The following is a 16070-nucleotide window of genomic DNA, read 5'->3' on the forward strand; positions in this document are numbered from 1 at the left end:
CAATTTCGTTTACGGAACTGGAGCTCTGGATCCGCATTGTTGGTGGCTTATGGGATCCTGATTCCAGTCTGCTGATCAGGACCGGCCCAATTTGAGATGAATGTTAGACACCCAAGAGGCAGTACCGAGTAGACAATGGAATCTATGAGCTGGAGTCGAGGGATAAGACTGGACTTGAAATGCTCATGTGTGACTCTTCTATTTGTGGGTAGGATGAAAGGGCTGGAACTGTAGGATTCTGCAGGAAGTGAGCATAGGTAGGAAAGAGAAGAAATCTGAGAGTCAACGGCTAGAGCACTTTAGTGCAGAGAGGTCAAAGAGTCACAGAGTGACTAGCCAAGACACTGAAAAGTAGCAGACCCTGAGGCGGAATGACAACCGTGGGACAGAAATGTCCTGTAAACCAAAGGAAAAAAAGTATTTCAGGGAGGAGGAAGACCAGTACTGAGAAGTGACCACTGGATGTAGCAACATGCAGCTCTTGGGGGACTTTGAGAAGAGATAGTTCACTGGATTGGTGGGAACAAAAGACTGACTGAGGTGGTTCAAGAGAAAATGGAAATAGAGGAAGACGAGGTATCGAAAAATAAATGTGATTTTTAGGAGCTTCACTGTAAAGGGCAAGTAGAGAGATGATGCTGCTGCAGATAGAGGAAACTGTACAGTTAAGGCGGGTTTTTAAAAATTTATTTCTCTATTTCTTATTTTGTTTTTAAGGTGGGAGGCTTTGCAGAATGTTTGTGTACTGATGGGAACCATCCAGCAAAGAGGGGCAAACTGATGATGTGGGAGAGAGAACTGGGAGCACTGCTGGCGCCGTGCACTTCCTGATCAAAAAGGGGTAGAATCTACCGTCCAAAGGAATTGGACTTTGATAAGAGTGTGGATGGTGCACCCATAGTGACAAGAGGCAAGGTAGAGCATCTAGTTTCAGATGCAGGTAGGTAGAAAGTGTGGTAAGGTCTTTCCTTTCAAGTTCTCAGTGTAATCAGCCCAGACTGTGGCCGTTTGAATAGCAGATGGAGGTTTAAGGAAAGAAGAGAACATGTGGACTGCAATGTCTGTGGTGGAGTGAGTGGACTTGGAAAGTGTGTGAGTTTGTATCAAAGACCCCTACCATATTTCTGGTACTGTTCTATGCACCAGAGGTGCAATCGTGGGAATGCACTTATGGAACCCATATTCACTCATGGATCTTTGTTTGGTAACAAGGTGCGGTAGGGGTGGATCTGGTGCCTGGTACCTTCCCCAGGGGCCAGGGCAGAGGACACATATTCTGGTCCACACACAGGCCTTGGCCCCCGAAGGGAACAGAGCTGGCTCTGAATGCCCCTCCTATCCTGGAGGCACAGGGATGAAGGACGAGGTGGCAGTGTGTTGGACCACTGAGAAGCCTAGTGGCCTTCTTCTCTCTAGCTAACAGTGTATTTTCCTGCCCAAAGACAACCCCTCTCCAACAGACACCGCACTAATGACTGCCTCACCCTCCTACTCTGTCTGGCTTCTGGTTGCCATGGTGATGTGGCCAGAAGCTCTGGTCTCTCAGTGAAAATGAGTGGGAACCTGTGAATGTAGAGGGAGTTTTTGAGAAGAGAGGATGGATTTCTTACAGGTGAGAATGACCTAATACTCTTAGGGCCTTTGGTGATTAACAGCCTGATGCCACCCTCACTGCCTCCCCTCCACTCACCAAACAGTAACACCATTATCACCGAAAGGCAGAGGAGCCAGACTGCGAACAGGGAGCCTTAAACCAGACGACATAGGCTTTTCATCAGTGTCGTTTCCCAGAAAAAGTCACTCAATTAGGAGTGTTCACTTGCCCACATTCCAAGGTGTTCTCCTTATGCTCTATTTTGTAGTGCTCTGTCTAGTGGGACTGCTGGGCACTCAAAGGACTCCTAGGGCTGGCTGCCCAGCAACAGGTTATTAGGAAGTAACTTATTAGGAAGTGAGGATACCCAGTGGGAAGGGCATGCTACAGGTGTGAGTTTGGGGACACGGCCAGGCTTAGCCGAATGGCATAAATTCTCATGTCCAGTCCCAGACAGTCAACCTCGATAGGGCCAGTCCCCTCTCACTCTTGCCTCTGCCTCTCTCCTCCTCCTTCCCTAAAGAATTCAGTGGGGTAAGATGAAGTTAGGGGTGGAGGGTTGGCAGAAGCCCTGAAGATCTCTGCTGCCCCTCCTCTCCAGCCAAGAGCCTCTTTATTTTCATTCCAGCAGACTGCTCTGCCTTCAAGTTTCAAGACCCATAATCAGCTTTGAGTGTCAGTGTCCAGATCCTCAACGGCCTAATAGGCCTGGTGGTTTGGTTGCTATGGCAATCTTGCCCGGGGCTTTCCTCACTAGATAAAATAGAAAGGGCATTGGAAATGGGAGTGGCCAGCCTCATGGGGTGGGGGAAGAACTGTAATGTGAATATTCTAATTACACCGATTGATAGCCCTCTGTGATTAAAGGCCTAGAAAAAGAGGCCAGGGCAGTGGGGGGCGGGGGGCTTTGATTGGGAAAAGGGAGCCTCAACAGGAAGAGGCTTTTTTCCAGAGAGTATTTGGAGGATAAGGAAAACATTGCAGGACTGGGACTTAGGGTGAACTGACTCTGCTCGGTACTCTGAATTTCATTTAAAATTCCAGGGCTAGATCCCGGTGTTTGGGGGCAGGTTAGCAGGGAGATGTCAAGAAATACTTTTCTGGGAGTTCCCGTCGTGGCGCAGTGGTTAACGAATCCGACTAGGAACCATGAGGTTGCAGGTTCGGTCCCTGCCCTTGCTCAGTGGGTTAACGATCCGGCGTTGCCATGAGCTGTGGTGTAGGTTGCAGACGCGGCTCGGATCCCGCGTTGCTGTGGCTCTGGCATAGGCTGGTGGCTACAGCTCCGATTGGACCCCTAGCCTGGGAACCTCCATGTGCCGCGGGAGCAGCCCAAGAAATAGCAAAAAGACATTAAAAAAAAAAGAAAAAGAAAAGAATTACTTTTCTGAGTGGGAGAGGGGGCTGGTTGCCCCACCTTCTGGTCTGGTATTTGAGGGCACATGCCATGTTGTCCACACCCAGGCCCCGTGGTCCCCAGGGACTTGAGGTGAGGTCCGGTTTGCAGCCCTCAGCTAGTCAGCTGCCCACTTCTCTCCAGCTAAGACCTGCCTTGTTTTCAATCCTGTCCGCCTCTCACCTCCATCCAGTATTCTGGACTCTGTAATCAGCTTAGGTGTCTAATGACTCAGTCGTGGCTTAATTGGCCCTAGCTTCTGGTTGCTATGGTGATGCAACCAGGAGCTCTGCTCACTGAGTTAAAATAAGAGGGAACCTGATGTGGGAGGGGGACAACTTGGGGAGGGGGGGGGGCAAGTTTGAAGAGAAGAATGCTCTAATTACACTAATTGATAGCCTTTTGCCATTTTGTCAAAAGGCCATAAATGCAGGCCTCCAGGCCCCAAGGCAGAGGGAGCTGAAGGCTTATCAGGGAAGAGAAAGCATCAAACACAAGGGGAAAGGCTCTGTACTAGAGACATTTCCAAGAAGTCATCCAGAGGTTAAGAAAATGTTCCATGTGCTCAGCATCTCGGAATATGGATTTTGGACAGACATAGGCAGGTTAGGGGCTCTGGTCTTTATTTGCAGAGGCCGAGGTGCCCTCATGTCAGTCACAGCTGCTCAGATGGGAAACCAAGGCTCCGAGGTGAGAAGGGACTGGATCTAAATCACGGGCTAAGCTAGTGGCAGAGCTGTAAGCAGTGTTCAGGGCTCTTGATGACCATGCCAGAGCTCTCTCTATGACCTCAGTCAGCCTCCAGTTAGAGACCAGGATGCTCAAACCCTTTATCACACAGACAAAGGGATGAACCAGAAAGGGGAAGCAACCTGCCCAGCAACCCACGCAGTCCTTTTTGGCATGGGAATGAGGCTCTCCTGGTTTTTATTTTTATTTTTTTGTCTTTTTTGCTGTTTCTTTGGGCCGCTCTCGCGGCATATGGAGGTTCCCAGGCTATGGGTCAAACCGGAGCTGCAGCCCCCGGCCTACGCCAGAGCCACAGCAACGCGGGATCCGAGCCGCGTCTGCAACCTACGCCACAGCTCCTGGCAACGCCGGATCGTTAACCCACTGAGCAAGGGCAGGGACCGAACCTGCAACCTCATGGTTCCTAGTCGGATTCGTTAACCACTGCGCCACGACGGAAACTCCAGGCTCTCCTGGTTTTTAATGTAGACCGGGTCGAGAGTGAGTGGTTTGAGAATTAGGGCAGGGACAGTGGGAAAAGAGAAGAGAGCACTTTACTTTACAGGAAATCCTGCAGGATTTGTGAGCCTGTGATGGGAAAGATTCTCACCTAAGTGGTGAGAGGGGATTGGTGCCATTAATGGCAGGGGCGGTGTGTGTGTGGGGGGGGGGGGGGGGGAACAAAGGAGGAAAGAAAGGAGAGAGACAGACACCTCCTTGCCTATTACTGGGATGTTCATTGGAAGTAGTCATTTCCTTGTTCAGTAGCTGGAAATGAAATGCAGAGAGAACCAAGGGGAACATGATACTCATTTGCCAGGTGTCTCAGAGGCCCCCATCAGTATAGAGATGGGGAAACCAGCACACCCAGAGTGAGGAATGATGTCCCCCCAATCAGAAACTGGGTTACTGGCAAAGCTGTGAGTGGATCTCTGCACTCATGACGTCCATGCTCCTGATGACTGCTGTCCTGCAGGAGTGCCAGGCAGCAGGAAGAGCACTTACTTCTCTGGCAGTAAACCCTTGGGAGAGTGTCCTCACACTTGGGTGTCAGAGAACATGATGGGAGAGAGGTGTCCTCCATGTACTTTCCCAAAGGGTCCTGGTGCCTCTCCCTCTGACTATGGGAAAAGGTCACATGGCTCTAATGAGAAAGATACTGAAGTACAGGAGGAGAAAATGGTGACTATGGTCAGCATTGGCATGGAAACAGTGAAAATCAAAAAGTGATGGGAAATTAGAGGGGCCTGTAATTGACCTAGCTAATGTGTAGAAAGGACTGGAAAGTTTTACAAGGACTTCTCTGGTAACTGCATCAAAAATATAGGGAATTGGGGGAATCTCACATGCTGGATTCAGAGTTAGTTCCAAGATCTTGGATTATCTTTATTATCATTAATATGAATTACTTTTCATATAGATTGCCTATCTCTACTTCACTTTTTAGTTCTTGTGGTGTTTTATGTTGTTCCTTCATCTGAAACATATTTCTCTGCCTTTTCATTTTGTCTAATATTTTTGTGTTTTTGGTCCCTTTCCTCCAGCTGCAGGATTGTAGTTTCTCTTGCTTCTGTCATCTGTTGTCTGCCCTCTGGAGGTAAGGCTAAAGTTTGGTCAAGTCAAGGTAGCAGATACTTTGTCAGTTAACTATTTATGAGGCAAAGAATGGGTGTTTGGAGGGTCTCTGTTTATCCTTGTTTTATAGATAAACAAAATGGGTCTTATGTAAGTTACATGAGTCTTATCTAAGTTATATGGGGAAGACTGGCTCTTTGTAGCTCAGGTAAAATTCAACATTGTCAGTCTTTTTTTTTTTTTCAAAATGAATCATATTTGTCACTAAGCAACTCAGAGGTGATTATAAACTCCCTGCATGGTGGGTCTCCAAATATTTCCCCAGACTACCTTGATGATCCAAACAGCGATTTTTCTAGGGATAAGTCCAGTTCATGAATGGTCTGCTGCAATGATGAATCCTTAAGGTATATTTCAGGTTGCAGGTAAGAAGACAGCCTTAAAGAATGAGAGAGACTTGACATCAGAAGATTGAGTAAAAAGCCTGATTTAATAGTCCGGATGGAAATAATTAACAGCTGACATTTACTTAGCATTTATTTTGTACCAGGCATAATTCTAAGCACATACCCACTACCACCACCAAATACTATGCCCTATTCCTCTAATCATACTTAAGTGTACCTTCTGGGATGGAAATATTTGTGAGCAAGAGCAGGAGTGTGGGGTTGATCATTAGAGCAGCTGCCTGGGCCACTGTAAGTCTTTCCAAATTGTAAGACTTACAATTTGTGAATCATGAAATTAATGTCATTGATAGATGTTCCCAGTGTCACTGCTGCTCTCAGGATTGGTTTCTTCTTTAACTGCTTTAATAGTCCAGAGTCCTTTTAAAGCATATTTGTGTGTGTGTGTGTGTGTGTGTGTGTGTGTGTGTATTTATTGATGTGTAACTGACATATCATAAAATTCACCTACTTTAAGTGTATAATTCAATAATTTTTTAGTGAACCCACACAGTTGTTTAATTACTATCAAATTCTTGAACATTTTCATTACTCCAAAAAGATCCCTAGTTCTCATTTCGACCATTCCATATTTCCATCCCCAGCCCCAGGCAAACTATGTTGTGTTTCTACTTTTTGCCTCTATAGATTTCTCTTTAATGGACATCTATTATGTAATAATATAATGTGTGGTCTATTGCATTTGGCTTCCTAGATGCCTTTTTGATTTGAAGCTACATCTTTCCCATGTCTTACCCTCAGCATCTTAGCCTTTTTCTGATTACCTAGTATACATCATAAACCCCATAAAATAGTCCTCAAATAGAACATAAAAGGAAAAGTGACTTCATTCAACTTGCATTAGTCTCTGTGTCTTTCTACATTATAGTATATGAATACCCAAATACATACATATGCATGTTAACCTCTCTCCTTTGTTAAATGAATAGTAGAAATTATTTTCTAATGTTTTACATTTTTTTAATTCTTTAATAAGTTGGACATGTATCATTTTGAAATATATATGTATGTGTATATATATATATATATCTTTAGAATAAATCCCTATAAATGGGAAATGATTATTAAAGGATTTGTGCATTTGTAAATTTGAAAGAAGTTGACAAATTTGCCCCCAGGGGTTATATAAAGTTATACCAGGAGCATAGAATGTGAACAATAATTCACAAAGGAGAAAACCAGATTGCTAATAAACTTGAAAAACATCCATTAATAATTTTAAATTTTGAATTAATACAATACTAGGGTACCATTTTTCACCTTAAAAAAGAGTAAGAACAAAACCAGTGCAATGCAAGACTCAAGGAAAGAGCCATTTACATAAATCTAAACTACTATGGTATTTTATAAAATGGTCATGACATTTTACTCAGTAATCCACTTCTCGAGCTCTTTAATAAAAATCAGAAATGCAGAAGATTTTTGTTCTCACAATTTCATTATACCATAGTTTATATTTCATTATACCATAGTCTAATAGTGTGGAAATTTTTAATGTTCAATAAGAGTGGAATATTTAAATGATTAAACCATCAATTATTATATACACATTAAAATAACATTTTAAAAATAGTTCTAGTGGCATGTAAAATATAAAAAGAAAGAATACTTATGTACAACTGTAGAGTAGTATGTGATTTCAGTGAAATGAAAATGTATACTATTTGCATAGAAAAATGTTTGGGAAAATACACCAAAAGTTAAATAATGTTTGTCTCCAGTTTGAGGGATTTCATGTGATTTTTCTTATTAATTTTTTCTATATTTACCAAGTTTTCAACAGTGCTTAAGAATTGCTTTTTAAATCATTAACAAAAACTTAAAAAAAAACATTTATAGAAGAATTATTAATGGTGTGGAGAAAGACTATATAATTATGAAAAATGTATGCAGAAAACAAAATGGTATTAAATGTGAAAATGCAAATAACTATACAGACGGGGAAAAGCTAGTAAAACTGCATCTAAACATGAAAATTGTCTCTGGTGGCATGAATGTGTGTATTCAGCTGCATACATATTATCTTGATAATGAGAAAAAGTAAAGGCTATAAAATAAATCCCAACATAAATATATGTTAAAGATATGAATGTCATTCACGGAAGAAAAATAAATTCTATGAAACACAGCAATATATTTAGCTTCCCTACTTATCAAAGAAATGCATATTAAAACAATTCTGAGATGCAGATTTTCATCTCCCACATTGAGAAACAATTATTTAAAAATCATAATCAATGGAAGCAACAATGCAGAAAAGTATTTTATATCTACTTTGCTTGGAAATGTATTTTCCTCCAAGTTTGGAAGAAGGGGAATGGGCAGGAAGTGTAGAAAGTTCTATTTTATAGAGCTCTGCCGCCATCTTCAGGAAGCTAATGAAATTAATTGTACACATCTTTTTTTCAGTGGACTTGACTCAGACATGAAGGCCGTTGCTAAAAGTTTACAGCAACCATACAAATACCGAGTCAAGAAGAAAAAGCCATCTTCAGAATGGTAGGAAATTTTTTGTGGTCTTTTACTCACCCTTATCTGTTGCCTTCTTCATTGAGGTCATGGTTTTTGTTTTAAAGAGGAAGCAGCCTGGTTTGCAATTCCCTTACTCAAACTAAAGGGAACACAGCACACTTTATTTGAAAATTTAAAAAATCTGTGTAATCTGTTTTATCCTGTCTGGGAGATAGCTGAAGGACTTGTGCTAGGTGCTCATTTCTCATATGATATTGTGAAAGTTTAAGGTGTACAAGTGATGGTTTGATGCCATATATGTTGCAAAATGATTACCATGATAAGGTTGGTTAACATCTATTTCCTTACATGATTACCATATCTTTTGCCACAAGAGTATTTAAAATCTACTCTCTTCACAAATTTCAAGTATATAATACAATATTGTTACCTACAATCATCAAATTAAATATTAGATCCCCCAAATTTATTCATCTTAATTGAAAATTTGTAGTCTTCATTTGACATTTCCCCATTTCCCCAATCCCCAGCCTCTGGCGACCATCATTCATTCTAATCTCTGTTTCTATGAGTTTTATTTTTGTTTTAATTCCACATACAAGTAAGGGAGAGAAAATAGTATTTGTCTTCCTCTGTCTGACTTATTTCACTTAGGATAATGCCCTGAAGGCCCATCCATGTTGTTGAAAATGACAGAATTTCCTTCCTTTTTTTGTAACTTCATATTCCATTATATGTATACCAGATTCTTAATTAGTTCATCTGTCTATAGATACCCACATTATTTCCATGTCTTGGCTATTATGAATAATGCTGTAATGAATGTGGGGATGCAGATAGCTTTTTGAAATATGGGTTTCATTTCCTTCATATATATACCCAGCAGTGGGATTGTAGTATCATATGGTAGTTCTATTTTTAACTTTTTGAGGAAACTTTATATTGTTTTTCATAGTTCTGATAGGGATGGAGTAGGCACAGGTACTTATAGAAATCCCAAAAGGGGAGCATAGATAGAGAGGGAAACCTAGGGGACTTTGGGAAATCGCTGTAAGTTAATAACTGCTCAAGAAAACCATCAGAACAAGGCAGGCTCACTTGACTAGTGGAGATTTTCCTCAGGTTATTGGGTGGGGGGTGGTCTTACATTCAGGTTAAGACCAAGGGCAGGAGTTTAAGGACCACCCTTCCACTGATATGAATACCAGACACCAAGGAGGAGGTACTACTCCCAGAAAGGAAAAGGCGGTCTTTTCCAACACCCCCCACTCCCCTTGGATGATAAAACTGTAGCCCACCAGATCCTGGGAGCAGAGCTTCCTTGCCTGCCTGCTTGCATCTCTCTCACAAGCGTCCTATCTTATTAAATCTATTTCTTGCCTATCAAAGTCCCAATCTTAGTTTAGGCTGGGTTCAAGTCCCGGCACATGGGCTCAAGCCCCAATCTGGGTTCTGGCTAAGTTCAGGCCATTGGTGCTATCAGTTTCAGCTCTACCAATTTACATTCCCATTCACAGTGCACTAAAGTTCCCTTTTCTCCACATCTTCACCAATACTTGTTATCTTTTGATTTTTTGATAAAAGCCATATCAACATATGTAGATTGATATCTCATTATGGCTTTCCTTTGCATTTTGCTGATGATTACTGATGTTAAGTATCATTTCACGTACCTCTTTTCAAGGGTGTATCCCAGCATTCAAGGCAGAATGTGTCCACTTCTATTTTTTTTTCTTTTTTTTAAATACAATGGGTGAAGGAAGAGGGGTTGATTCTTTTTTTCTGACAATCCACTGCCACTTATAGAAAACTATTTTTTTTATTTTTTATTTTTTTGCCTTTTTGCCATTTTCTTGGGCCACTCCCATGGCATATGGAGGTTCCCAGGCTAGGGGTCTAATCGGAGCTGTAGCCACCAGCCTACACCACAGCCACAGCAACTCGGGATCTGAGCCGTGTCTGCGACCTACACCACAGCTCATGGCAACGCCGGATCGTTAACCCATTGAGCAAGGGCAGGGATGGAACCCACAACCTCATGGTTCCTAGTCGGATTCGTTAACCACTGCGCCACGACAGGAACTCCAGAAAACTATTTTTAAAACAACTAAAATGTAATTTCCTTGACCTAAAATCCACTGCAGCTTGACATACCCTAACTAAATAAGAAGCAGAAGAAATTTGATATTCCTTTTGAAATTTTGGCTTCTCCTTAGCTACAAAAATAAAATAGAGATGGAGAAGTGGGAAGTCTTAGATCTACTCCACAAGTGCTCAGTGATCAAATTAACACAGAGAGGGGATTAAAATGAATAGGAACAGATGCATTGATGCATAGGGAATATAGACTATCTCTTGGGCTATAAAACAAACCACAACAATTTTAAAAGAATTGAAATCATACAGAGTATGATGTATGTATATGACAATAATGTAATCAAACCAGAAAACAAGAGAAAGACAATAAGAAAACCTTTATACCTGGGAAATAAACAACATGGTCACAAACAATCAATAAGTCAAACTGAAAATTTGAAAGGAAATAAAAATAAGTAGAACTGAATGAAAACATAATTGCACCATAACACAATATGTAGTATATAGCTGAAGCTGCACTGAGGGGGAAATTTATAGCACTAAATGCTTGCCTTAGAAAAGAAGAAACTATATGCCAAAAAATTCAACAATCTAGAAGAAAATGACAACTTTCTAGAAACATAGAGCCACCAAAATTGAATCAAGAAGAAATATATAACTTGGAGTTCCCACTGTGGTGCAGTGGGTTAAAAGTCCAAATACAGCAGCTTGGGTACCTGCAGAGGTGCAGGATTGATCCCTAGCCCAGTGCAATGGGTTAAATGATCCAGTGTTGCCACAGCTGTAGCTTGGATTCAGTCCCTGGCAAGGGAACTTTCATATGCTGCAGGTGTGGCCGTAAAAGAAAAAAAAGAAGAAATAGATAACTTGAACAGACCAATCATTAGACATTGAAATTGAATCTGTAATTTAAAAAAAAAAAAAAACTCCCTACAAACAAAAGTCCAAGACCAGATGGCTTTGCAAGTGAATTCTACCAAACATACAAAGAAAAACTTATACTGATCCTTCTCAAACTCTTCCAAAAGATAGAATAGTAGAGAACACTCACAAAGACATTCTATGAAGCCACCATCACCCTGATACCAAAACCAGACAAAGATACTACCATAAAAGATAATTATAGACCAATATATTTGATAAATATAGATGCAAAAATTCTCAAGAAAATTTTAGCAAACTGAATCCAACAACACATAAAAAATATCACACACCACAACCAAGTGAGATTCATTCCAAGTTCACAAGGATGGTTCAACATATGCAAATCAATCAATGTAAAAGACCACATAAACAAAAGAAAAGACAAAAACCACATGATCATCTCAATAGGTGCAGAAAAAGCATTTGACAAAATTCAACATCCATTCATGATTAAAAAAAAAAACTCTTACCAAGGTGGATATAGAGGGAACATATCTCAACACAATAAAAGTTATTTATGACAAACCCACAACCAATATAAAACTCAACAGAGAAAAGCTGAAAACCTTTCTGTTAAAATCCAGAACAAGACAAACATGCCCACTCTCACCATTTCTATTTAACATAATATTGGAAGTCTTAACCACAGCAATCAAACAAAAGAAATAAAAGTTATCCAAATTGGAAGAGGAGGTAAATTTGTCACTATGTGCAGATGACATGATATTATATATAGAAAACTCTAAGGACTCCACACAAAAACTACTTGAACTGATCAATGAATTCAGCAGAGGAGCAGGATACAAGATTAATGTTCAGAAATTGGTTACATTTCTGTATACTAATAATGAAATATTAGAAAAGGAATGTAAAAACAATACCTTTTAAAATCATACCCCCCAAAATTAAATGCCTAGGAATAAACCTGACCAAGGAGGTGAAAGACTTATACACTAAGAACTATAAAACATTAATCAAGGAAATTAAAGAGGATTCAAAGAAATGGAAAGATTCCCATGCTCCTGCATTGGAAAAAATTAATATTTTTAAAATGGCATTCTACCCAAAACAATCCACTGATTTAATGCAATCCCTATCAAATTACCCACGATATTTTTCACAGGACTAGAACAAATAATCCCAAAATTTGTATGGAATCATAAAAATATCCAGAATTACCAAAGCAATCCTGAGGGGAAAAAAAAAAAGCAGGAAGCATAATTCTCCCAGACTTCAGACAGTATTACAAAGCTACAATACTCTAGACATTGTGGTATTGGTACAAAAATAGACATACAATCAATGGAACAGAATAGAGAGCCCAAAAATAAACCCAGACACCTATGATCAACTAATTTTGACAAAGGAGGCAAGAATATATAATGGGAAAAGGACAGTCTCTTCAAGAAGTGGTGTTGGAAAAGCTGGACAGCCACATGTAAATCAATAAAGTTAGAATACACCCTCTCACCATTCACAAAAAAATAAACTCAAAAGGCTTAAAGTCTTAAACATAACATACCATAAAATTCCTAGAGGAGATCATAGATAAAACAATCTCTGACATAAATTATACCAATATTTTCTTAGGTCAGTTCCCCAAAGCAATAGAAATAAAAACAAAAATAAACAAATGGGACTGAATCAAACTTTCAAACTTTAGTATAGCAAAGGAAGCCATAAACTCGACCCAATATTCCGTGATAATCTATATGGGAAAAGAATCTGAAAAAGAATGGGTGTGTGTATGTGTATAACTGAATCACTATGCTGTACAGCAGAAATTATCATAACATTGTAAATCAACTATACTTTAATAAAACTTTAAAAAATGAAAAAAAAAAACAAAAAGACAACCTACAGAATGGGAGAAAATATTTGCAAATGATGCAGCACTGGCAAGGGCTTAATCTCCAAAACGTACAAACAGGTCATACAATTCAACAACAAAAAACAAGCAACACAATTGAAAAAATGCGCAGAAAACCTAAATAGACATTCCTCCAAAGAAGAAATACAAATGGCAAATAGGCACATTTTTAAAATGCTCAACATCACTAATTATTAGAGAAATACAAATCAAAACTACAGTGAGGTACCACCTCACACCAGTCAGAATGGTCATCATTAAAATATCTACAAATAACAAATGCTGAAAAGGATGTGGAGAAAGGAACCTCCTACACTGTTGGTGGGAATGTAAGTTAGTACAACCACTAGAGAAAACAGTTTGGAGGCACCACAGAAAACTAAATATAGAACTACCATAGGACCCAGCAATCCCACTCCTGGGTATATATATCCAGACATAACTATAATTCAAAAAGAGACATGCAGGAGTTCCCGTTGTGGCTCAGCAGCAATGAACCTGGCTAGTATCCATCAAAATGTGGGTTTGATCCCTGGCCTTGCTCAGTGGTTAAGGATCTGGTGTTGCCTTGAGCTACAGTAGTTTTCAGATGTGGCTCAGATCCCTCATTGCTGTGGCTGTGGCGTAGGTTGGCAGCTACAGCTCTGATTCGACCCCTAGCCCAGGAACTTCCATATACTGTGGTTTTGGCCCCAAAAAGACAAAAAAAAAAAAGAGAGAGAGAGAGAGAGATGCATGCACCCCTATATGCATAGCACTATTCACCAAGACATGGACAAAAACCTAGAGTCCACTGACAGATGAATGGATAAAGAAGATGGAATATTAGCTATAGAAAAGAATAATACCATTTGCAGCAGAACATGGATTCAACTAGAGAACATCATAGTAAGTGAAGTTAGCAAGAAAAAGACAAATACCATATATCACTTATACGTGGAATCTAAAATATGGCACAAATGAACCTGTTTATGAAATAGAAACAGACCCATGGACAAGGTGAACAAACTTGTAGTTGCCAAGGGGGGAGGGGTCCGGAGAGCAATGGAATGGGAGGTTGTGGTTAGCAGATATAAGCTCTTACACATGGAGAGGATAAACAACAAGGTCCTGTTGTATAGCACAGTGAACTGTCTTCAGTGTCCTAGGATAAACCAAAATGGAAAAGAATATTTGGCATGAGGCCCGTGCGGAGCCTGCCGGGGTTGCTGGGCTTCGGCTCCGACGTCAGCCTAGGGGCGTCTGCGGGCGGCGGGGCGAAGCGAAGAGGCAGAGCGCGCGCGGCGGGGGGGGGGGGGGGGGGGGGGGGGGGGAGGCGGGGGGGGGGGGGGGGGGGGTCGGGGAGGCGGCGGGGAGGTTCGAGGCGGCACGCGGTGGGGCCAGGAAAACTCGGGAGGAGGGCCACCGGAGCTGGGACCGGAATTGGGACGCTGGCAAGGGCTGAGGCCGCCTGCCGGTGAGATGCTCTTGGCCGGCATCGTCCCCCGCGGGCACCTCCTTTCCTCCCATGGTAGCCCACGAAGCGGCCTCTGGGACGCTCTTAGGCGCCCAGGTGGATCATACCATCCATCGGAGGGTTGCTAGGGGCCCTGGAGCTCTAAAATGCGGCCAGCCCAGCAGCAGGGGTAGTGAGCGTGACACACACCGGACGTCAAGGCTGAGGACGGGAGGGGAGAGTACACTAGTCCCTTGATGCCTTTTTATACGGACATGCTGGAATATTTTTTATACGTTGGGCTAAGTAAAATTATTAAATTTTATGTTTTCAGTTTTTTTAAAGAAAAAGAATATTTTTAAGTGTATATATATATATATATGTATAACTGAATCATTTAGCTGTACAGTGGAAATTAACATTATAAATCAACTATACTTCAATAAAAATTTTTTTTAGAATCATCATCTAATTGTAGCTCTAGATTCTAAAATACCTTTCAGTTAGAGACTGTGAAGCATCTCCTACTTTTATTATACTAGCATGACTGAGTCATTTACTTTTATCATTTCCTTGTTATTCTGTAGCATGTAACAAAAAATAATAAATTAATAAAGTTTTCCAGCACAGAAAAATATCTTAAATCCATAATCTACATTTCTACGGCAAGAAACTGTAAAAAGAAGAGCAAAATTAAAACAATGCAAGCAGAAGGAAGTAAATAAAGAGTAAAAATAAAATTGAAAATGGAAAAATAATAAAATAAAATTTTAAAATGTACCATTCTTATGGAGGATAATTAAAATTTACAATCTTCTGTTGTTCCCACTGTGGTGAAGCAGAAACAAATCTGACTAGTATCCATGAAGATGCGTGTTCATTCCCTAGCCCTGCTCAGTGGGTCGGGATCTGGTGTTGCCGTGAGCTGTGGTGTAGGTCACAGACAGGGCCGGGATCCCTTCCTGCTGTGACTATGGCGTAGGCCAGCAGCTACAGCTCCAATTCAACCCCTAGCCTGGGAACATCCATATGCCACAGGTGTGGCCCTAAAAAGCAAAAAAAAAAAAAAAAAGTATAACTTTTAGTAAGACAAAATTAAATGAAAAGACATAAATTGCCATTATAAGGCATAAAATAAGGGAATATTATTACAGATAGTGCAAAGAAAATAAAATAGTATTGAAAGAGTCTCTTCGGAGTTCCCGTCGTGGCGCAGTGGTTAACGAATCCGACTAGGAACCATGAGGTTGCAGGTTCGGTCCCTGCCCTTGCTCAGTGGGTTAACAATCTGGCGTTGCTGTGAGCTGTGGTGTAGGTTGCAGACGCAGCTCGGATCCAACATTCCTGTGGCTCTGGTGTAGGCCGGTGGCTACAGCTCCGATTAGACCCCTAGCCTGGGAACCTCCATATGCCGTGGGAGCGGCCCAAGAAATAGCAAAAAGACAAAAAAAAAAAAAAGATACATGCACTCATATGTTCATAGCAGCACTATTCACAATACCCAAAACATG

This window comes from Phacochoerus africanus, chromosome X (assembly GCF_016906955.1).
Source record: "Phacochoerus africanus isolate WHEZ1 chromosome X, ROS_Pafr_v1, whole genome shotgun sequence".
NCBI lineage: Eukaryota > Metazoa > Chordata > Mammalia > Artiodactyla > Suidae > Phacochoerus > Phacochoerus africanus.